The sequence below is a fragment of the Cupressus sempervirens genome, chromosome 9 (assembly GCF_028749045.1).
Source record: "Cupressus sempervirens isolate cs-2001-9-10 chromosome 9, ASM2874904v1, whole genome shotgun sequence".
Lineage (NCBI taxonomy): Eukaryota > Viridiplantae > Streptophyta > Pinopsida > Cupressales > Cupressaceae > Cupressus > Cupressus sempervirens.
In genome coordinates, this window is record NC_143126.1 from 185574312 (window position 1) to 185598781 (window position 24470).

Genomic DNA, 24470 nt, shown 5'->3' on the forward strand with positions numbered 1-24470 from the left:
ATAGTTAGCTCCACACTGCAATCACTTGCAAGGTAGCTGACACCTGCATGAAGATCAAGCATCGACCTTGGTATTGCTAAAGTGTTTCTAAAACTCCTCTTGTTAAATTCATATTTTGAAGCCTTCCTTGCAAATCTATTTGCACACAATCTGCAAATGCTTCATTGCTTTCTTTTTCACAAGATTGCATTTCTAACAAATAATTCGAACTCGTTGCTTATGGTTCTACATTTTACTTGTCAATCTCTGCAGTTTTGTGACGCCTTCTCTTTAGGCGTTTTGATGAACAGTTCACGTGCATGGTGATGCCTTGATAAAGCAACCCATTTCTTGTTTTTCTCCTCTTATAGTTATCGGCCCCCTCTTGTCATCATAGCCATCATCTGTTATCGGCTTTACAGCCACGGCCGATCTCAAAAAGACTAAACACCACAGTTCTTGGTGCTTATCCGGCTCATCACCCAAATTATATTGGGTACGCACTCAAAACCGAGCCGTCTCCTTACTACATTGGCTAAGTGAAGAATAACATTTTCTTGAAGACCCGAGCTCTCATGCTTGCGAACACGGGCGTGCATAGAGGCTCTCTCTATTCCTTGCAGCGGTTCCATGAGATGAAAATAGGGACATTCAGGTTTGGCATTTTGTCAAACGTTTGACAAGCTAAACAGACGTCTCTTACCAATCTTAGTGATGGAACGAATGGTATATCTGGCTTGCTTCACTGCCTTGTACAGGCTTGCGGGTTGAAGGCTATGTCAAACAGTTGACATGAGTTATTATTGCCGCCTTCAAATACTTGGAGTGCTGAAACTATATTGCAAGGATAAATTACCAATCCTAATCCCAGTTAATGTTTTCGCGGGCTGAAGAGTGGGTTGTAGACGAGTTGTGTTATTCTCCATCAAGGCCGTCGGTTGCATGAAATGCCTTAAATGGAACAGTGCAGCTGCCTTGTCTATGATTTGAAGTGCAGTGATCCGAAGGTATTGTCTCTGTGAGCCGGTTCTGAGTGGCATAAACCGTGGTTAGACTGCTACATTTACCAAACTTCCACAGTATTTCTCCACTGAATTGATTGTCTGACAATTCAATTTCAATAAGATTGTGCAGTTGCCAAGTGATTTTGGAATATTGCCTCCAAGATTATTGAAAGTAACATACAGATATGGTAACTTTGAAAGCTGGCCCAGAGATTGAGGCAACTTCCCAACGGGCTGATTCTTTTCCACATAAAACTCTACTAGGTTCTTACAATTTGTAATGGATTTGGGTTAGGATTAGGTTAAAAAGTTGGTGTATGTAGAGAGAGAAAGTATGCTTAGTACGTGGAGAGAGAAAATTTTGTGAGGGAGAAGGCAATTCAAACCTGTACTTCTCTCTAGAAGTTAAAGTATGTAGAAAGAGGTAGTACAGGGAGAGAGAATATGTTTGAAGGGGAGAAAGCAATCCAAACTCAAACTCAAACTCAAACTTTTCTCTAGAAGTTAAGGTACGGAGAGAGAAAGTTCGAATAATGGAAAATAATCTCTCACACTCTCTATCTCTCTGAAGTTAATTTAATTTACTCTATCACAAAAATATCCAAGTAACACATGTACATGAAAATAGCCCATAAATAAAACAAAACAAAACACATTTAAGATTGCTTAGACAGATCATCCACCAGTCAAGAACACATGGGCCGTGCTCAACACTTGTTCATCCTTCTCACAAAAAATGCTGTCCACAGGGGTAAACTCGCTAAGCTGAAAATACTTATTTACAGTGTAGGAAAACTCCGTAGAGTAGGATGAAACAAGGTGGCATTTACAAATTCCTGTAAATGAATATCTTCACGATTGGTCATTCAATACCGTAAATGAAGGTCTTCATGACTGTCACTCAATCCAACTTAGGAGCACTCTTAACAAATTGAATCCAACTGCTGCATATGTGAAGTGGAACAGCAGGTTAGTTTTACCTCCCTGTAAAATTTTGTGCCAGATCATGTACCCAATCAGTGAGCCTTTAATCCTTTGCCTAAAGATCAACCAACATGAATTCATTAACTCGACACAGATCAAATATCAATCTCTTCAACCAGGGGAATCAATAAAAACTGTTGAACTGCAATTTCTTTTAAGCCATCACCATCCACAACTAATGGTTCATGCTCTAGTTGATCCCTTAACATGGTGAGCCTGTCTGCTTCAGTTTTGAATATTAAATAGCTTCCAGCTTTGTTGAACAAATCCAGACTTTTCCTGAAAAGGTGTGAAGAAATAGGTCAACCGCTGGACACTCTGCTGGTATTTCTATTTTTCAGATCTCTCTTATGCAGCCTGTTTTTTTCAACATTTTCCAGTGCTTTAGTGAAGTTGGAGGACATCATTCTATAATGGAGAATGTATGGCATTACATATAGCAAATATAGAGAGAATACTAAACAGTAAACTATTCATTTTATCTACTAAAAACTATGTAGATGGACAAACGAACAAAGAGAACAGCTTCTATACATTAATTTGAAAGCCGTGCTTGTTATCTGGGTCTGATATAGCAGCATCTTATGACATTGTTACAGAATTCAACTGAGGAGTTTTCAAGTCGAAATTGCATTGATAGCAACTCATACAAACTTATGTCCCACGGAAATGAATTGTGGACTTAAACAGTCATTGTATCTCAAAGTAAGAGTGAAGCATGAAGATTACCTATAGTATCACCAAATAAAATGCACGCACTTGGCTATACAGTTGTCTCAAAATAAAACCCACTTAAGAACATGCTCAAGCTGGACAGCCAGTCTGCCCGCATATTTGCTTCTCTGTAACAATGATTAACTAAAAGGTCTTGGAATTTCAGAAGCAATACCCCAACCTCCCCCAGTATATATTAAAGTTCGTAACTTATTATATTAAATTAAATATTAATCACTAATCAAATCAGAGTATTCTAGAGATGCATCAATTTATAAAAGCAATTCAAAAAGAATAGAGATTCTTTGCTAGCTCTATTAAATTATTTCAAGAAGAAGCAAATAAATTCCTTTGTGAATTAGAGTATATTACATTAAATGTTAATCACTAGTCAAATCAGAGTATTCTAGAGATACATCAGTTTATAAAAGCAATTCAAAAAGAATAGAGATTCCTTACTAGATCTATTAAATTATTTCAAGGAGAAGCAAATAATTTCTTGTGTGAATTAGAGAAAGAAGAATAATGATTTATTTATGACACAATTAGATTAATCATAGCTTGAATCTTGTGTCCGAATCATGCACCTTCTACTGAAATAAGTGGTAAATCTTAGATCATGAGACATTGATATTAGATAAAAAATTATCAAGAGAACTAAAATTTCTAGAATATTCTTAAGACTAAATTAGATCACATCTAAATTATTTAGAAATCCTGGGTATGGTGAAATATTTTTTTACCGAATAGTTTTGGTCTCCCCTTCATAGTGCTTTTGTTGAAGGGAGAAAATAATTAAAACTTATTTGAATATTTAAAAAGAAAAGCAGAGAAGCCATCCATGATAGACTTGTGGTTCTAAAGAGCTACAAAAAAAGTTAACTTCCTGAATCCAAAAGCCTATTTGGCCCCAAGTGAATACAAAGCTCTTGAAGACCTCCATATATAAGCTATAAGTAAGTTGAAGGGTTTAGACCCTTCCAAAAATTGTCAAAATAAGGGTCCAAAGTGTTACATCTCATTATACTTCCGCATATAAACTAAGCAATAGAAATATATAGAATAAGTATTTACTAAGATTATGTCATATGATCATTGAATATTTAAAAAGAAAAGCAGAGAAGCCATCCATGATAGACTTGTGGTTCTAGAGAGCTACAACAAAAGTTAACTTCCTGATTCCAAAAGTCTATTTGGCCCCAAGTGAATACAAAGCTCTTCAAGACCTCCATATATAAGCTATAAGTAAGTTGAAGGGTTTAGACCCTTCCAAAAATTGTCAAAATAAGGGTCTAAGGTGTTACATTTCATTATACTTCCACATATAAACTAAGCAATAGAAATATATAGAATAAGTATTTACTAAGATTATGTCATATAATCAGAAACACACATTACTCATACATGTTATGCATGTCACTCCATACAGTGGAAACTGAAGTCTGAAGATAAGGTGTCATCCAGTTGTTGCATGTTAAATTCTCATTCCCATCTCTTCCAGGCTGCTGCTGAATTGAACAGTATAAGCCACTTCCTGATTGATCTGCTGAAAATATGTTTTCATAGTTTTATGGAGCTTTGGAAGCAACTAGTGCTTCTGAATTGTCACTGAAGTGGGTTGCAGAAACAACAGATGAGTTGGCAAATTGGGTTACAGAAGAGTTTTGCATTCTAAACCCATTTGCTGCTAAAGTGTTTGAGATGTCATTGTAGATCCCAGCAGTTAAACAATTGGCTTCTCCAGATACCAAGCTCATGAGATTGTGCAAAATAGTGTCATTGGTTGGTAACATGGATGGGTGAGAATGATATGCTGCTGCCATCGATGGATATGCTTGTTGCTGGAATGGTACAAGAGGGCATTCATTTGCAGCTAAGGCATTGTCAAATCTTAGAGTATCATGGATATTTTGGGAAATCAATGGCCCTTCCAGTATAGTCGTCTCAAGATGAGATGATCCTGTCTGTTTAATCCGGTTTGCACTATTTATGATGCTACTCACATCATAATTCCGATTCAACTGCATTTGATAATCTTGGTGTGTTTGGCTGTCATTTGCCTGTTTCCACCACTTGCATCTTTGTTGATATGTTTCTGGTATTGATGGATTTGCTTGCTGCTGAAAAGGCAGAAGAGGCCATTCGGGTTCAGCCGAGGCACTGTCAAATCTTACAGTATCATGTGTACTTTGGGAGATCAATGGCCCTTCCAGTAAAGTCCTCTCGAGATGAGGTAATTCTGCCTTTTTAATGCACCCTGCATATCCTTCAACGGGCAGTGCACTGTTTAAAATTCGATTAACATCATACTTTCTCATGTCAAAGTTTGTGACAGCTTTGGGGCCTCTGAGTTTGATTGCAGCGATGTCATATGCCTTAGCTGCCTCTTCCTGCGTGCCTGGAAAGAAAGAGGAATCGGGTTTCAAAAGACCACCTAAGAAATGATTATTTAGTAATATGTTTCTTCTCGCTGTTAATGACTGAATCATAGGAATATATTAATAAATTCCTTATTTTTATATATTGCTTGACAAAATTATACACTCAAATTATTATAGACTATACACAGTAAAAATTTAATATCTTCTATTTGGTCAACCTACTGTAGTATATAAATGTTTCATTTATATTTTCCATTTTCTGTTATACTCACTAAATGTTCTAATATAGAAATTCTTGTTGCCAACAACTCTTCCAATCCTAGCTTGCCACTTTTCGTTATAACGCATTCTGCCATAGACTTACAAATTAACATTACATGAAATTACATTCTATAAAGTTTAACTCAATATTTGCATTGATATTCAAAATATTTTGAAGACCTCAAAAAGTCTAGTTAAATTGGTAGAAAAAAACCTTTCTACTCCGCGGTAATTGGATGCACCCCTGGAAAACCCACTGCTGCTCCTGTAAAATTATGATGCATTGAAATTTAAACTTTTCCTTCCTTACTTTTCTTATCAACTTTGATATCACTGTCACAAAAATGTTCTATTGCATTGCTACATCATATACAAAAGTTAAATGTACGAGAAGTCATATTGGTACCTTCTGAGATGAGCAACGTAATCTTTCCTGAACATATGTTTCATCTCTTCCAGCTCTTTCTCGTAGTTGGAAATCTGCATTTGATATTGGCAAAACTAATATTAAAACTATAATACATCAATGGACGGTACATAAATTGTTCGTAAATCCCAACACGAAAAGACAACAAAATAAATTTAAATGTCATACCGGAAAATTCGTTATGGTGGATGGACCCCAATATTTGAGAGCTGCCAGATCATAAGCCCTAGCTGCTTTCTCTTTCTCGTCATACCCACCTAGATTAAAATTTCAACCAGCAGTTCAATCCTAAAATTTTAAGAGTGAAATAAGGAAAACATACATCGGCAACTATGTAAGAAAAGGGAAGAGATTTCAGGAAACAAAAAGACGATTAAACCAGTGATAAGATGTTTCCTCACCCAAATATACTGCAGAAGATTATAAGGATCGTCCACAGTTCATGGTTACAAAGACAAACGAAAACTATTTCGATCAGCACACTTAGAAAACAAGTGATGTTTGCATAATCCCATCTTAATTAGCACTCTGCAATCGACCTCTAAAACAGCTAAAAGCTTACTAAAAAGGAAAAGGGAATTAGGAATTCTCATCATTGCACTCAATTCAAAATGCCCATTTAGATTCTTAATACTGACCTTGTCTACCCTTTCGTTTCTGGTCATCCTCCTTGTGGCTATAATCCCACAGATGTGCTTCATATCTCCCTGTCCGTTTATGTCTAGAACGATACAATTTTAAAACTAGATATTTAGTTTACAATACCATCTAAAACCCAAGGATTAACTATGTCATAGATAGCTTATAACACATAGGAATATAAACAAAATTCTAGATATAAATATTATCGAGTTTACGGTATATATAGGGTAGTGATCGACTATTCTATTAAATAATAATAACAGAAGAATTTAGATACATTGAGTTACCTGGTAACTCCACGGTAGCGAGCTCTTTCGCCAAAGGTATTAACGGATTTCTCTTCTCTTGATTGCTCCACTGGTACAACTGCCTGCTCAAAACTTATTTTCTTTCTCTCAGAGGAGGGGCTTATATTTTAAATCGAATTGTCCTTCTGAGAATTAGGAATTGCAAGAGCCACTGCAGGAGACTTGGACTGTGTACTCGCAATGGCTTTTATCTCAAGTGGGGTATTAGTAGTGGGAAAACTGCTGATACTACTGTACAACTTGGGATCTTCACATAACTGGCTCCTCGGCCATGTATCGAAATCTACGAGCTCACACATATTATTGTTGTTGTTCACTGAACTCTGAGAGAGTTGGAAGTTGTTGTCCGGAAAAATGTTTCGCCTCCGATGTAAGATGATAGTAACGGTGATCGCACGGATTCTCCAGAGATCGCATGCAATAGCTCGCTATTGCATGAACATAGCCCGTTGAAAGTTCATTAGGTCTAGTTTGGGAGGAGGAAAAATTGTTATATAGAGCTCAGCATGAAAATCAAGGGTAGCGATTAAAAGGTGAAAGAATGGATGACTAGAATAAGAAAAAATGTGACAATGGTGGAGATTAAGAGGCTAAAGAATGGAGGGATGATATTGAGTGGTTAGGAGAAAGATATAAAATTCTGGTACAAGATGTATTGAACATACAAATATTTAGAGATGTAAAATTTGGTAAAAGATGTATTGAATGGGGATTCTAGAGCAAGGTATTTAAGCAAATACATCAAGTCACAAAATCTTTACTGAGATTCATTGATAAAAAGAGAAGGGAATGAAGTAGCCAATCTCATGTCAAAACTAAGAGTTACATGAAATAGGTAGGCAAAGAAGTGGTGTTAGAGGATTTTCATAGTATTAAACAAAATAAATAGTGTATCCCTCAGTAGATTTATATTTAGAAGTATATAATAGTATTAGGTTGAAACAAAAACTTTTAGGCATGTTAATGGGATTTACAAGGTTCATCCCTGTCTACTAAAGGTTGAAGAGGTGGCATCAATACCATTTGAAAAAGCATGCACAAAAAACTAATTTAATGGCCCTTAATGATTAGAGAAATAATTTTGATGGAAGGGACAATCGGGGTTTTCACATGATTGACTTATGTGTACTATATTGTTACTTAAGAACTCAAGTCAGTGTAATCCTATGTTCATTGACATACAAGATTGTAATTTTGTATAGACTTCAATTGAGAAAAATCTAAAGATTGTTTCTAATGTAGGAAATACTTCAGTAGACGCAGCCAAGTACATGACTCATCAAAAATATTACTTGGAAATCAAAGAAACAAATAGTTCTTATTAACTCAAGGAATGAAGAAGAATATGTAGCATTTTTTGAAGCCACAAAGAAATCATAGGTGGATCATTCCTTGATGGATTTCTCATCAAATGAATTTCTTTAGCACATTTACTATTTAGAAACAAAAAATGCAAATCAATTAGAGAAGAAACTTGGATTTTCAGAGTATTGAACCAAGCATATCAAGATCAAATATCACTTCATCTGATATCATGTTGAGGCCAAATCATACATTTGAAACACCCCAAAAATGTACAAAAAATTATCAATATACTTACCAATGATTTGTATGAATCGAAGATATTTTTTCACTATTTTTTAGTTAGATAAGTTTTTGTATCTTTATGATTTGAGGTGGTTATTTGCAAACTTGTATTATCTTGCAAATGTATCAAAATTGTTTTTCTATTTCTCTTATGAAAGGGAAACTAATACTTTCCCCTAAAGTTTTAAAAGTCTTCTATGAATATATATATCTTGTATATTCTACTTAATATAGGAAAGTTCTTAGCCTGTAGTAGACATTTTTATATTGCAAATCTTTGAAAAACTTTAAAATATCAATCAAAAATAATTTGAAATTATTTGTTTATTTCTATATTTGAGGTTAATTTAGTTTTATAACTACAAATTTGGAATGGTTTTTATAAATATGATTTTAAATTCAAAATGGCTAAAATGCATTCACAAAACTTTTAAATCTACAAATTGTATAATTAAGAAAGATTACCACTTTATATGCTATGTATTATTCAAACAAGATTCTGGTGCAAATTTTTGTTTGTAAATTATAGAAATAGTTTCAAGATATAAAATATTTTGATTTATTTATGTATTTTATTAGTGTTATGTAAAAATCTCTACTTTCTTGCTTAATTATGCTGAAAGTTCATTAGGTCGAATTTGGGAGGAGGCCAAGAGGAAAAAATGTTATATAGAGCTAATCATGAAAATCAAGGGTAGGGATTAAAAGGTGAAAGAATGGATGGATATAATAAGAGAGTAGGTAAGAATAATGTGAAAAAATGTGAGAATGGAGGAGATTAAGAGGTTGAAGAATGGAGGGATGAGATTGAGTGGTGAGTAGAAAGATATAAAATTCTTGTACAAGATGTATTGAATATACAAATATTTATAGATGTAAAGTATGGTAAAAGATGCATTGAATGGGGATTTAGAGCAAGGTATTTAAGAAAATATATCAAGTCACAAAATCTTTGCTAAGATTCATTGATGAAAAGAGAAGGGAACGAAGTAGCTAATATCATGTCAAAACTAGAAGTTAAATGAAATAGGTAGGCAAAGAAGTGGTGTTAGAGGATTTTCATAGTATTAAACAAAATAAATAGTTTATCCCTCAGTAGATTTACTTGGAAATCAAGTTCTTATTCACTCTAGTAATGAAGAAGAATATGTAGCATTTTCTAAAGGCACAAAAGAAATCATAGGTGGATCATTCCTTGATGGATTTCTCATTAAATGAATTTATTTAATATATTTACTTTTTAGAAACAAAAATGGCAAATCAATAGACAAGAATCTTAGATTTGACTATTAACTAAGCATATCAACATAAAATATCACTTCATCTGATATCATGATGAGACCAAAACATACTTTTGAAACACCCAAAAAATGTAGAAAAAATCATCAATATATTTACCAATCATTTGTACCAATCAAAGGATGTTTTTAACTATTTTTTAGTTGTTAGATAAGGTTTTTTATCTTTATGATTTGTGGTGTTTATCTACCAACCTATATCATCTTGTAAATGTGTCAAAACTTTTCTTCTTATTTCTCTTGTAAAAGGAAAACTAATACTTTGCCCTAAAGTTTTTAATGTCCTCTTTGAATATATTTATATTTTATATTATATTTAACCTTTGTTTATACAAAGAAAAGTTCTTAGCCTATAATAGATATTTTTCTATTGCAAATCTTAGAGAAAACTTAAAATATCAACTAAACGCAGTTTCAAATTATTTGTTTATTTCTACATTTGAGCTTAATTTAGTTTTAAAACTACAAATTGGTTCTTATAAATATGATTTTAAATTCAAAATGGCTAAAATGTATTCACAACACTTTTAAATCTGCAAATTATACAATTAAAAAACATTGTCACTCTATAAGGTGTGTGTTATTTCATTATTTCTTCAAACAAGATTATGGTGCAAATTTTTTTTGTAAATTGTAGAAATAGTTTCACGATATAAAATATTTTGATTTATTTATGTATTCTATTAATATTCTCTTGAATCCTAGACTCTCTTGCTCAATTATGTTGATTTATTAAAGGATGATGATAGATGCACTGAATTAGGTATTTCTTTGGTAGGTATAATATCTAATAAATTGCATCATACTCTAGTAGATATTGTTTAGTAGGAATACACCTTAGAACTTGAAGTGTGGATAAATTTGTTAAATCTTGATCACTAATTTAATCTCATTCGTTGGTGATACTATATTTATCTTGTATATACTATCTAAGATATGAAATCAATGAATTAAAGATAATCTAGTTTTTTTCTTACTATATAATGCTTTTGTAGTTTTTATAATTTTGATTTTCCATTCCAAGTTGCTAAATTGTATTCATAGCCATTTTAATTGTGCAAATTGTATTACCAAGGAAAAATGAGATTCTATAAGGTGTGTGCTCACTCATCATTTCTTTGAACAAGATTATGGTGTAGTTTTGTGTAATTTTCTAGATTTTGACTCCATTTTTTTAAAGATAGCATGTCAAGTCACTTTCTATTTGTAAATTCTAGAAAACAGTTCCAAGATATAAAATAGATAATTTTATTTGTGTATTTTATTAGAATTAGTATTATATATATATACTCTAATGCTTAATGATATTGCATCAGAATCTAGTAGATATTGTTTACAAGGAATGCCACTTAGTTTTGTAGATATGCATTGTTTACAAGGAATACCACTCAGTTTTGTAGACCTTAAAGTACAAAGAACTTTATTCGAATTTTATCATTAGTTTAATCTTATTTGTTAGTCATTGACCCAAGGGAGTTGGATAATTAATTATAATCATAAAGAAAAGACATAGGATTAGCTGTGACCATCTTAGTTAGTTTTATCTCTCAAGTTTGTCAATACAAGAAATCTATCATTCCTATATTTGATTAAATCAAGTTCATTGAATATGCACATCATTAATCATATTCACCCACTATATATTATATTGATCGATGAAAACTATTGCTCTTTATTTTTTAACCTATATTAGATTATTTTGATTTTTACATATCTTGGGAGCTTGAGTTGTTTAGTGACTCTAAAATTAAATTTCTAAGAATAATTTATAGTTATTTCTACATTATCAACTAAACTCATGGTAACATCTACATCTCAATAAACATTGGTTTTATTTGCATCCTTTTTACATAAAAAATTATGAACTAGAATTAAGAAGAATGACAAATCTTATCAACATTTCTATGAGATTTTAAAAAAAAATTCAAAAAGTGACATAGAACTTATCTAATATATTTATTAATAAACGAGTTCAAGGGCTCATCAGAGAAAGAACTAGCAAGAAAAATATGAATTGTTGCCGAAGTACAAAAGTGTTAAAAGCTGATATGTCATACTAGGCATACCTACAGTGAAATATAGTTTCTCTGCACTAAGAAAGAGTTCTCAAAATATGATATTTATCAATACTCAACAATGATCAGGGTCCAATTATGCCAATGAACCTCTCCTTCTAAAATATTTAACTAAAATCAAGAGAGAATTGGACCTCATGTCTAATTGGAGCATTTGTGAACCAAAAAATACCATCCAAATCACCATGAAGGCCAACTCTAAACTTTCCATTTTCAGCAAAAAGATGAATCATGCACAAAGAATATGCAAACTAATAGCCATGTGTCGATCAATTATAGTACTAGTTTCTATTAAGCTTCATTATCCTCTTTGTGTCCCAAATATGGAACTCTGCTAAGCATGGGAATTTCAAAAAAATAACCTTTGAATGGCAAGATTCAAATATGGAGCCTTCACAACCAAGATTAGCTAGAGAATCGGTTAGTTTATTGCCCTCCCTCAGAGTATGAGAGAAACAAGTAGCTTGAAAAGAATCAATTAAATCCCATCATTGTTGAAGGATATAGGCTAGTTTCCAAGTATGAGAAGATCGTGAGAGACAAGAGTTTATAATTACCTAAGAACCACCTTCAATATGGATGGTGGAAATATTACATCTCTTTGCCAAAATTAGACCTGCCAATAGGGCTTGAGCTTTAGCAAGGTTGCTAGTACCAACTGGTAAAACATCTGCTTTGATTGCAACTACTTCACCTTGCCAATTCCTAATACAAGCACCCAATCTTGACTTACCAGGGTTCCCACGAGAGCAACCATCAAAATTTAACTTTAAAAAATTTCTAGAGGGGGAAGACCATTTTACATGAAATCGATTAGATTGATGATTAGAATTCTAGTTTGTAGAGAAACCTAGAGGTAACTTAATTTTTTTCCACAGTTTTTGAAGAAGATAATCCCAAGAAGATACTGTAATATTATTCATACAATTGAACATATTTGCATTTACTCTTTTTGAAATTGCATTCTCAATCCCATCTAGAACAGATTCTAGGTTTGATTTTTCATTACGAAAAATGATCTTGTTATGTTCCCACCAGATGGCCCACACCACAGTAGCTAGGATGCACTTCCACATACTAGCAAATAGAGATCTTGAGAATAGAACTGGCCATGATTGAAATAGGTCCCAAAGACTATTTGGCAAAGGTAAAAACATTTGAAGCTTGTTCAACACAAAAACCCAACACTGATAAGCAAAAGGACACTGGAGAAGGAGGTGATCTATAGATTCTAGCTCCTTGTTGCATAATTTGCAAATAAAAGATTCAGTAATACCTAGCCTAGACCACCATTCATTGGTGAGTATTCTTTTTCTAAGGGCTAGCCAAGCAAAACATCCAGCCTTGGGCAACACAGTGGAGTTCCAAAAAAAGGAAAAATCTCTACACTTCCTGCTTGAATTATATGTTTTTCATAGACCATAATAACCTTCCTTGATTAAATAATCACCACCTTTGGTTGGGGCCCAAATAACTATATCTTCCCTATTAGAAAGAAAAACAATTCTTTCAGCAAGAGAGTCCCTCAAGGAAAGGAGACTTGGCTGACTAAGAAGATGTGTTGGAGGTTCTTTCTAGAGAACCCTTCTTGAATGAATTTCAATAGCCAAAACATAGTCCCAAAAAGAGGAGCCCCACTTAGCTTTTAGGACTTGGCGTGCTTCATCCAACTTTTCTTGTCTACATAGAGGGGGAAATCCATTCCATGAGTCTTCCCAAAACTTTACTTTCTCTCCAGTGTGAATTTCCCAAGTAACATAATTACAAACAATATCCTTTGAAGACATCATAAAGTTCCATATGGCTGAACCTAAAGGAGGATTAGACACAGTAAAAATTCTAGAAGGACTTGGAGAATCTAAGTATTTTTCTTGCATGATTGAACACCATTTTGCATGAGATTTTGTATACATTTGTCACACAAGCTTTCCTCCAAAAGCCTTATTTTTAGTAGCAATATCATGCAACCCCACACCCCCAGATGCCTTATCATGAGACATTTCAAGCAAAGAAACAAGAGGAATTTTATTTTTATCTAAAAAAATTCCTTTCCATATAAAGTCTTTGATAATCTTTTGAATTTTCAATATTATAGAAGAGGGAGCATTAAGAATTGACAAGTAATAGTTTAGGATAGGTGTTAGGACAGCTTTAACTAGCAAAATACGGCCTGACAAAGATAACCATCTAGCTTTCCAAGTAGAGATCCTAGCCCTAATTCTGTCAATGATAGGAAGCCAAAAAGTTGTCTTGTTTGTTCCCATAAAAAAAGGAATTCGAAGATAAACGGATGGGAGATGATCCATCGAGAAACCCAAAGTTGAAGAAATCCTTTGAGCTACTACATCGTTAGTGTTGAAAATGAAAATTTTGGATTTGTTGGCATTGATTCTCTAACTTGAAACTTCTAAATATAGGTCCAAGGCATATTTAATATGGTTAGCTTCCTTTACATTTGACGTACCAAAAAGAAGAGTATCATCAGCAAATAGGGAATGGGTAACTGTGATAGATGTACAAGGAATCAAAATTCCTTGCCATAAGTAGAGACACTCATATGTTGCCTCTATATGGGTTTATATTTTGCATAAAATATGAATACAAATATTTATAACCTCAAAATCATCAACTAGAGCTTTAGCCTAAAAATTACCTTTTGCATAGGAAGTGCATAAACCATATGAAAGGAATTGGATTGTAACACAATAACTAATCAAGTATTTAAAAGAAACTCATACTCTTGGTATCAAATATTTAGATGTTTTAGACTTCAAGCTTACTAGTTATTCTAACTCAACTTTTGATGGCCATAAAGAAAATTGGATAAAAAATTATTACTTGGAAATGAAAGAAACAAATAGTTCGTATTGACTCTAAGAATGAAGAAGAATATGTAGATTTTTTTGAAGCCATAAAAGAAATCATATGTGGCTCAATACTTGATTTCTTAAAATGAATGTCTTTAAAATATTTAATTTTAGAACTAAAATTGTGAATCAATCATACAAGAATATTAGATTTGATTATGGAACCAAGCTTATTAATGTGAAATATCACTTCTTCTCACATCATGTTGAGGCCAAATCATACATTTAAAACATTCCAAAATGCTATTTTCATTATTTTCAATGGTTTGATAAGTTTTTATATCTCTATGGCTTGAGGTGGTTATCTACCAATCTATCTTACTTTGTAACTGTGTCAAAACTTGTTTTCTTATTTCTCTCATAAAAGGGAAACTAATACTTTGCACTAAAATTTCTAAAGTCTTCTATCAATATATTTAGCTTTTGTATTCTATCTAATCTCTATAAATACAAAGGAAATTTCTTAGCCTATAATACACATTTTTATATTACAAATCTCATAGAAAATTAAAATATCAATACAAAACAATTTCAAATTATTTGTATATTTCCACTTTTGACCTTAATCTAGTTTCATCACTACAAATTAGTAGTCCTTTTTACAAATTTGATTTTAAATTCAAAATGGCTAAAATAAACATTCACAATAGTCTTAAATCTATAAATTGTATAATTAAGAAAGATTGTGTGTACAATTGCAAATTTTTGTTTTTGATGTATTAAAAAACAACTAGAAGGGGGGTTGACCTCAAAGTATAACATGTCAGAGAATATTCAGTAGTAACACCCCTACAATTCAACCTATTCCTTTTATAGACATAAAAAACATAGATTATCGATAAAAATAATCCATCTTCTTCTTACTAACAATATTTAACATAAACAACCATATTACTATAAAGTCTAAACCAAAAATATAGTGGGAGCATAATTTATGGGTGTTACTCTCTAACCAATAGTGATCCAAATTAATCAAAATTTACTCATAGGGCATGAAGTTCACAATAAACTATATCATAACAAAAAATAAAAGAAGAAAAAGCATAGGTACTAGCTCCTATCTTTATCATCTAGTTCATGCTTACCTAATTTTTTCTTCTCCTCCTTGACAAGCTTGTCCAATGTGATCTTGAGCAATGCATCTACCAGAAAGCTATAGATGGAGTGGGTAGTTTCACTTTATTTTCTCGCATCCTTCTCTTCCTTATTAACCTATAGAAAATACAAAGTAGTGGTTGTTGAATGTAGAACCTTCATAGAAAACTCTAGAAGGGTCCTAAATTTTTGGTATAGGACCTCTTGGTTTTCATTTAGATCATACATAGACTTCTCTACCCTAGCCATCCTAGTTTTTTTTTATCTTGTTCATGGTGGTGACTTACCATCTTCCCCCTACCCTTAGCAACCTCCTTCATTAGAGAGGTGATATCCTCACCCAAGCTCTTATTTGGGGATGTGTTAGCTCGAATTCTATTAGAAATATGGGATGGGCTAGGGATATCTTTTCTCTTAGAGCCAAGGTGGATCACATTTATCTACCTCTTCCTAGTAGGTTTCATTTCAGTCACTATGGATTTTGAGCTCACTTAGTTTCTTGGGGGGATCCTAAATTTCTCCATTTTGAGCCTCCTATTGTATCTCTTAGCTAATTTATTATCTCACTCAGTATCTATATTCAAGTCAATAAACCTAATGCCTTTTCTAGTAAGAGGGGAATTCTTGACAAATCTCTTTGAGGCTAACCCAGGGTTCGTGTCAATGAAGGCTTGGGGAGTCACAATGGCTAGGGGACTAACCAAAAGAGGTGGGTTGAGGGAATTTTGAAATTTGCAGAGATTGAACATTAAGGCTTGGTGTAGGATATAAAAGGGTTTTCCTTATTCCCTCTTTTTTTGGATATTAAATACACTATCCTCCATTGAATGCAAAATAAGGTGTGAAAAATTCACAAATTATAGGGACACATGCTCATCATACCCTTCAATATAATCCATGTATGGTAAAATCCCTCCTTCCTACAAATAAACTAACATTACCTCACTATCTCTGATGCAAGCTTCAATTTCATCTGACTCAATACGGCTAGCACTAATGTTGCCTTCTCTGAGCTCAATCACCAAGCCCTCAATTTTCATCGACATTCCCTTGTTGCAGGACATAACTTGAAAGTGGAGGTCATTTAAGATTATTTCATAGAGAATGATATCTTTGAAGTAATCGATTTCCATTTAATGATCACAAGGCATCACATTTTCCAACTTCCATCCTATCTTTGCACTTATGAACGATGTCTTTCCCATTGTGGTTAATCAATACAAACTATACCCCCTTTACATAGAGGGATACACAAGGGAATTTCTATTATTGTCTTTCAATATGCCCATCCTTGGTAGCTGTAATCCTCTGACCCATCCTTGGTGACTATAATCCTTTGACATGATCCTTGTGGATCATCCTCTCCCCACCATTATAAATATTTATGATGAGAATGTGTCAAACGGAAATAATCTCAAATTATTTTTTATCATTAAAATATTTATGACACTTAACCCAAATAGTTTCTTTCCCTTCTATGGTAATGGTAATTTTCCATCTATTTTACCTTACCATACTGCATTGCAATGAATTTGTTCGCTATCCACTACATGTTGGGTGGATAGTGGGGTCTGAATAACATCATCCCACTCTTTTATTACCTCCAAACTATGGCCCATTTTCTCTAGGTCATCTACCACACCATTTCCTTCCTAGTAAATGTGGTCCACATGGGCCTCCTGAAGTCCATTCATTAAGGTGTGAATTTCCTAAATGGTCAACTTAAACTTTGAGCTATTACTTTTGTCTCCCTTAACATCTTTGATAATTAACAATGAATCGCTCTCGATAGTTAACCTATTAATTCTTCTTGCTTTTGCTATCATCATACCCCACCAAAGGGACAAGCCTTCTACATCATTACTTACTAAGCCTTCTGCTTCATTATTTGATCCTCCTCCATATTTTCCCACATAGGCCACTACCAATTTTCCCATACTATCCCAGATAACCCCACTAGTTGCAGTCCTTCTAGCAAAGGCCAACCCATCAAAGTTAAGTTTCATCCATGAATGTAGAGTGTGGTGCCACTCCATTTTTTTATCTATCATCAACCTTGGATATATCAAATCTGACCACCTTCAAGTTGAGGTCCCATGAAGTAACTCATTTAATATCCTTCTCACTTGGGTAGTTTGGGGAAGTTTTCCAATACTAGATATCACTACATTCCTTTAGGAGCTTCGTGAATTGAATAGCCACTACCAAGGAGGGAGTGATTTTATCTTGAAATATGTGGTTATTTTGTTCCTTCCAAATTTGCCAACACACAAAATTAGGGGTGATGATCTATAAAGTGTTAAGCAATGAGTGGTTGGAAGGGCCTTTCCAGTCAACAAATTGATGGAGATTCCTATTAAAATACCATTGAATCTCCTATTTAGAGAGAATCTCCCTCCAAACTTCCTGAGCATAGGAAGAATATATGAGAAGGTGTTGGATCGATTCCATAATAATTAGCTAGTCGAAAGCCTTTCTTCTAAATGTTATCAATGGTGAGGATGGTCCCATAAAAATTCATCCACCAAAACAAATTAATTTTTAGTAAGATCTATAGATGCCAATAATGCTTCCAATCCTTCACTGCTTAACCTCCCATAATGCAACAATTGTAAGAAGATTTCACTATGAACTCTACTTAATGGGGTTAGGATTCAAACTAAGGAGTCTTCCATAGTGGTGGTGGGGATATGACAATTATCAATCATTTTCTGTAGCTCCACAAGAAATCTTGTCTCAGGATTAGCCTGATCTTGAAGTCTTTTCCATTAGTTATTAGGTGTGATAGAGTTCCAAGCTATATCACTAACTATCTAGAGCAATATTTTCTAACTAGTTGGAACTTGGTATAGGTGAGGGGATCTCCCTTAATCCAACGATGCTCCTAGAAGTCAATCATTTCCCCATTCCTTAAGACCCAGTGTATACCCTTCTTAAGAATTCTTTTGGTGAGTAAAACATTGTTCCATATTCTTGATCTTGTAGGGAGAGCAGTGCTAAAGAGATGATGATGAAATGAATCACCCATAAAGTACTTATCCCTAACAATATTGCACCAATTACTTGAGGAGTTGAACAATCCTCACTACACCTTAGACAAGAGGGTCCTATTCAAATTTTTTATCCTTCTAATGTTGAGACCACCTAGAGCCTTTGGCATATAGACTTTATCTAACCTCACCAAGATTATCTTGGTCAATTTCTTAGTCCCCAACAATAGAAAATTTCTTAGTATTTACTCAATAATTTTCTTGAGAGTTTAAAAAGGGAGAGAAAGCACATTGGTATTGCCTATAAAGAGGCTGAGAGGAGCTGTAGTTTCCTTGCACTACTTAGGATTTTTCTTTTTCATCCTACAACTTTTCTTTGTATGTATTCCAACAATCCATTATAGTACTTAGAAGAAACCTACTTAATAATGAGTGGGAAAACTAGATAGGTTTTAGAAAAACCCACTTCCTAGCATTTCAGAGTTCTAATCACCTTTCTCATCAGGTCCTTGTTTGGGTTAAAATAATACACCTTTATTTTTATATAGTTTATATATTGGCTTGATATCACCTCATACTGGTTAATAAAGTTTTTCTAAGAAATTTCTTCATGAATTGAGGATATACCAAATAGGAAGGTGTCATCAAAAAATTGCTGGAGCACTTGTGTTGGAATCAAGGAGGCATGTCTTATGCCCTTTATTTTTCCTTACTATACTAAGGCCTTTAAGTTTCTTCCATGTGCCTCTTCCACAATGATCAATAAATAAGGATATAGGGGGTCCCCTTGCTAAAGACTTTGACTGGGGGTAAAAATCTCTCTAGGGTCCCATTCAATAGAACTAAGAATTGGACTATAGTAACAACAACCATGACTATCTTAACAAAGTTTTCTTTAAATCAAAGCTTGCTAACAATAGTAGAAAAAAATTCCATCCCTACTTTATCATAGGACTTAGAAATGTAAAGTTTTAGAGCCATACTTGGGGTCCTACATTTTTCCATGGAGTTGATCACCTCATGGGTTGTAAACCTATATCTAGAATTTGCATTCTTAGGACAAAACCATTCTGGTAGGGGCCAATGAAAATGTCTAATAGGGGTTTGATGTGATTCACCATTACTTTAGAGATGATATGCAAATTATGTTGCAAAGGCTTATAGGTTTTAATTCCTCTAGATGCCTTGGTTCATTTTTTTGTATTAGAAAAATAAAGCTCTGGTTGAGTTCCCTCAACAATTTGTGAGTTCTAACAAAGTCCCTAGAAGCATGGAAAGCATCATACTTAACAATACTCTAGAACTCCTCAAAAAAGGTAAGGGGAAAACCATCAGGCCCCTGGGATTTATGTGGGCTCATGAAAGAAAAAGAACTTATCTCACTTACTCTTCTATGACCTTCCCAACTAGGTCTTTATTCATCTAATCATCAATGACTGGGTTCACAATCTTTAGAATAGTATCCTAAGTATTGGTATTGATATGGACTAGGGGAGGGTTTTAAATATCCTAAAAAATTTAGAAACCCACTCCTCCATCCTAAACTCCTCTGAAATCCCATGGCCAACATTGTTCACCAATATGTGTATGGTATTCCTCTTTTTCTCTTCAAAACTAATCTATAGAAGAAAGTCATGTTCCTATCACCCTTTGCTAGCCATTGAGTCCTTGACCATTGCTTCCAAAAAAATTCCACCATATCTAATATCATTTTCCCTTGGGCATGACATGCCCTTTCCTTGTGTTGGTCTTCTTAAGATGAGTCCAAGTTGCCCCTCTTCTCTAACAGGTATAAGGGGGTGTTAAAGTCTCTCAAACACATGTTCGAATTCCTCAATGAGTCATAATTTTTCATTGTGATGCCAAAATCTTTCTATTATGGGTTCTAGAAGCATATAAATTAAATAGGTTCCATTTATGTGTTTTAGAAACAAATATAAAAACAATGAAATGGCAGTTTACGTGGACCTCTCTATGTGTGACATTACTAGGATTTGAAAGAGTTTGTATGCCCCATGAAACACTTGTTAGTATGCTATATGATAAATTTTAACCCAACCAAATGTACTCACCCACTTTTGAAAATATTTGTATTTTTATTTTAACTTCCTACAAAACAATCATATCCATTTTCAATTCAATGATCTTCTATTTGACTTCATACTACTTCCTATGGCTATTAAGCACCCTCACATTCTAGGATATAATCTTCATTTCTTTTGTATCTGTATCTCCTATAGGGTCTTTTGCTTTCCTTATGCTATATCTCTTATTGTCTCATGATTAAAAAGCGTATTGGTTGGGGGTTTCCCAATTTTTATAGTCATTCCAACATACACCTTACTCAGTCCCCTTAATTTCCTTTTTGGTATGGTCCATCTAGTATTATTGTCTAGGTTGTGATCATCTTTGTTAGCAAAGCTCTAGAAAAAGGATGCACTTTAGCAATAATTGAGATGGAAACAACTAGGGTACCATTTAGATTAGGTGAAATATTCCCATTCTCAAAGGGGTTCTTGAGGGGGTGCAAAATATGGGTATTCCCAACCTCCTCCAAAAGATTCAAAAAATTATTCACCATCTCCTCCATTTGGTGAGTGGCCAACTTAGTCTATATTGAGGAAATATCCCCTTCTTCAAGTTGAGGATCCTCTCCTTCCTCAGTCACTAAGATCTTAGCAACATTCTCCTTGGCTTCAAGGTTACCATTATCTTGTGCCTCAAAGGCCATTTCCACCTCCAAATCAATGGTTTTCCCTTCATCCTTTTTCTAGGGTCCCTCACTCCCACCCAAAGGTACATCCATCTTCTCCTCCAAAAATTTAGGTGATTTTGTGCTATCTCAGTCCCTTTTTTGGTTTTTTTGAGCATTCAACCATAACTACACTAGGAGAGGAAAATTGTTCCTTCATCTTCTAACTACATCTGCAGTCCACAACTAGGTGACCAAACATATTGCAATTTTGGCAAAAGGGTGTGACATTCTCATATAGTATAGATTGTGACCAAGTACCCCATTTCAATTTCACGTCTACACTGATTAGCGGGGGATTATTCATCAAGACATTTACACAAAATCTAGCAAAACATAGTTTGGACTTGGTACTAGTGGTTATGCTATCTTTAATGAAGTTCTTGAAAGATTCTCCAATCCACTTCAAAACCCTCTCACCCCATATTTCTAGAGGGAGCCCTAATAGTCTTGACCCAAATAGGAACAATCCCATGTAGATCAAGATTGGGGAAAAAACCCATATTCTATTTGGCAAGAATTAAATAGTGCTTACCATTATTCTAGGAGCATGCTAGAACCATATTTCTACCAGTTTCAATTGTGAAGATAAATAGAAAGATAGACCCTACCATCACAAAGATAGTTACAAATCCAACTAGTCTCCATCTAAAAAAAAACTATTTCCTAACCATGTCCACATTAGGTCAGAATGAAACAAATTTCCCAACTAGGATTGTGGAGATCCCAGAGAAGATCGAGGCAACCACCAGTTTTGATAGTGAAATCTTTGATCCTACTGATCCCAAAACCACCTTAGGTTGTTCCCCACAATCTACAAGCCTCTTAGAACCTAAACAACCCATTTGTAGTCTAAGTTTAGGATTGCATCTCCCTTGGACCTTTCAAACTTAATTGGGCCCAAAGGACGGAGGGGGCCCATGTAGGCCAGGTCAATAGGGTTGGGTAAATGATCAACACAAAACTCCACATGGGTGTTAAGTTATTTTGCAAAAAGATCCAAAAGAAGGTATTAACAAGCTTGCTTAAGATTTAGTGGTTGGAGGGGAGGTGTGGGGGGTGTGCCGAGACCATGAACAAGAGATGCAAGCAGGAGTTGCAGGTCAGAGAATCAAGTTTTAGTTATTTTCTATATTTTGACTTGATTTTTCTTAAGATAGTCAAGTTAGGCCACTTTCTATTTTAAAATTATACAAATTGTTTCAAGATATAAAATATCTTAATTTTATTGTGAATTTTGTTAGTACTAGTTTAAAATCTCTACTCTCTTTCTTAATTATGTTGATTTATTAAAGGATGAAGCTAGATACACTAATTTAGGTATTTCTTTCGTATGTATAATATCTAATTAATTACATCGGACTCTAGTAGATATTGTCTACTAGGAATACAACTCAATTTTTTAGATGTTGAAGTGTGGAGAACTTTATTAAAACTTGATCATTGATTTAATCTCATTTTTTTGGCCAATATATTTAGCTTTCATATTCTATCTAAAATATGAAATCAATGAATTAAAGATGATCTAGTTTTCTCACTAGAATATTCTAGTGATTTTTATAAATTTGATTCCACATTCAAAATTGCAAAATGTATTCACAATACTTTTACATGTACACATTGTATTATTAAGAAAAATTGAGACTGTGTAAGGGGCATGTGTAGGATCATGGTGTGCCAAAAAGTGGTGATTTGAAAAATTTGTAGTTTTGAAATATCTCAATCCATTTTAAAATCTATTCCAACTTTTTTCCCACCCAACATGATACTAAATGAAAAAAATTAATATCTTTATAAGGTCTACTATATTTTTTGATACCAAACCTATATGGTCAACTTTAAAAACATCCTAAAAATGTGCTTTTGGCTTGTTTTTATAGGATTCTTACTTCAAACATGTAGCCAACGACTTTTTTTTTGCCAAAATTTGATAAAATGAAAAGGGTTTCTTAAGAATGTACTTATCTTTCCATAAGTGTAAGGTTTGTCAAATTATGAGTTCAGTAAGTAATTATTACTTATTTTCTAATGGAGTTACATATAAAGTGTTGATTGACAGACTATTTGAAAAACAACTATAACTTTCAAATGGTACAACATTTTTAAAATCCAAAAGATGCATCACATTCTATGTTTCTTCTACTATAAGGGAAAAAAATAAAAATTGAATTTTACAAAGTTTTGAATTAGTTAAGGTGTTAGAGACGAGAGTTTTTTTATTGGAAAAATACTAAAGTCAAAAATTAATTCTTAATTATCTATTTAGAATAAAAATACCCAAAAACATGTGTCACATCCAGGCATGAGTCTACTAATTATATCTAGAATATTATTAAAAGATATTGTAATTTGATTTTGATTAAGGTGGTTAGACATACGTCTACTTTTTTTTTTTCTGAAATTTTTGTAATATTGCATCAAAATTCAAAATTTTGACAGTCAACTTTTATTTTTTTGAGATAAGTCCTGGTAGTTTAGAAACTAGATCAATTTTCTAGAGATTCTTTTCTCTCAAATTTTTGATATAAAGTTAATAACAAGTAGAAAATTGCATGTCAAGTTGACATAACCTAATTTTCTAAATTGTTATTTCCACTTAAGGGCATAGTTTGGTTGACCATGATCTTGCACATACCCTAAGGTGTATAGTTATTCATCATTTCTTTGAACAAGATTATGGTGCAAGATTTTATTATTTTCCATATTTTGACTCCACTTTTGTTAACATAACATTTAAAGTCCATTTCTATTTGTAAATTCTAGAAATGATTCCAAGATATAAAATATCTAATTTTATTTGGATATTTTATTAGAATTATTTTAAAAGAACAAATGAATCTTTTAGGATGTCAAGATTGGAGTCATGCATCTTTGATGGAAGATTTCCCACTCTCTTTAGGAAACTATTCAAGATAATTTTAAGTTAGATGGAGGTATGGATCCTTCTAATCTTTCTATTTGCAATTGCCTTAATTTTCATTTTAAGGATGAGTTCTCAGAGGTTGCAAGTCAATAGTATCATAATGTTACAAACCATACTAGACGCCAAGGGAAGCAACGGGTAAACCATGTTGTTCATTGGTCACCTCCTCCACCTATAGTCTTT

At 33.5% G+C, this 24470-nt stretch overlaps 1 pseudogene; it reads right to left on the bottom strand.

Moving 5' to 3' along the window:
- Nucleotides 1-894: 894 nt before the first annotated feature.
- Nucleotides 895-16668, bottom strand: LOC149538091 (uncharacterized; annotated as a pseudogene).
- Nucleotides 16669-24470: the final 7802 nt, after the last annotated feature.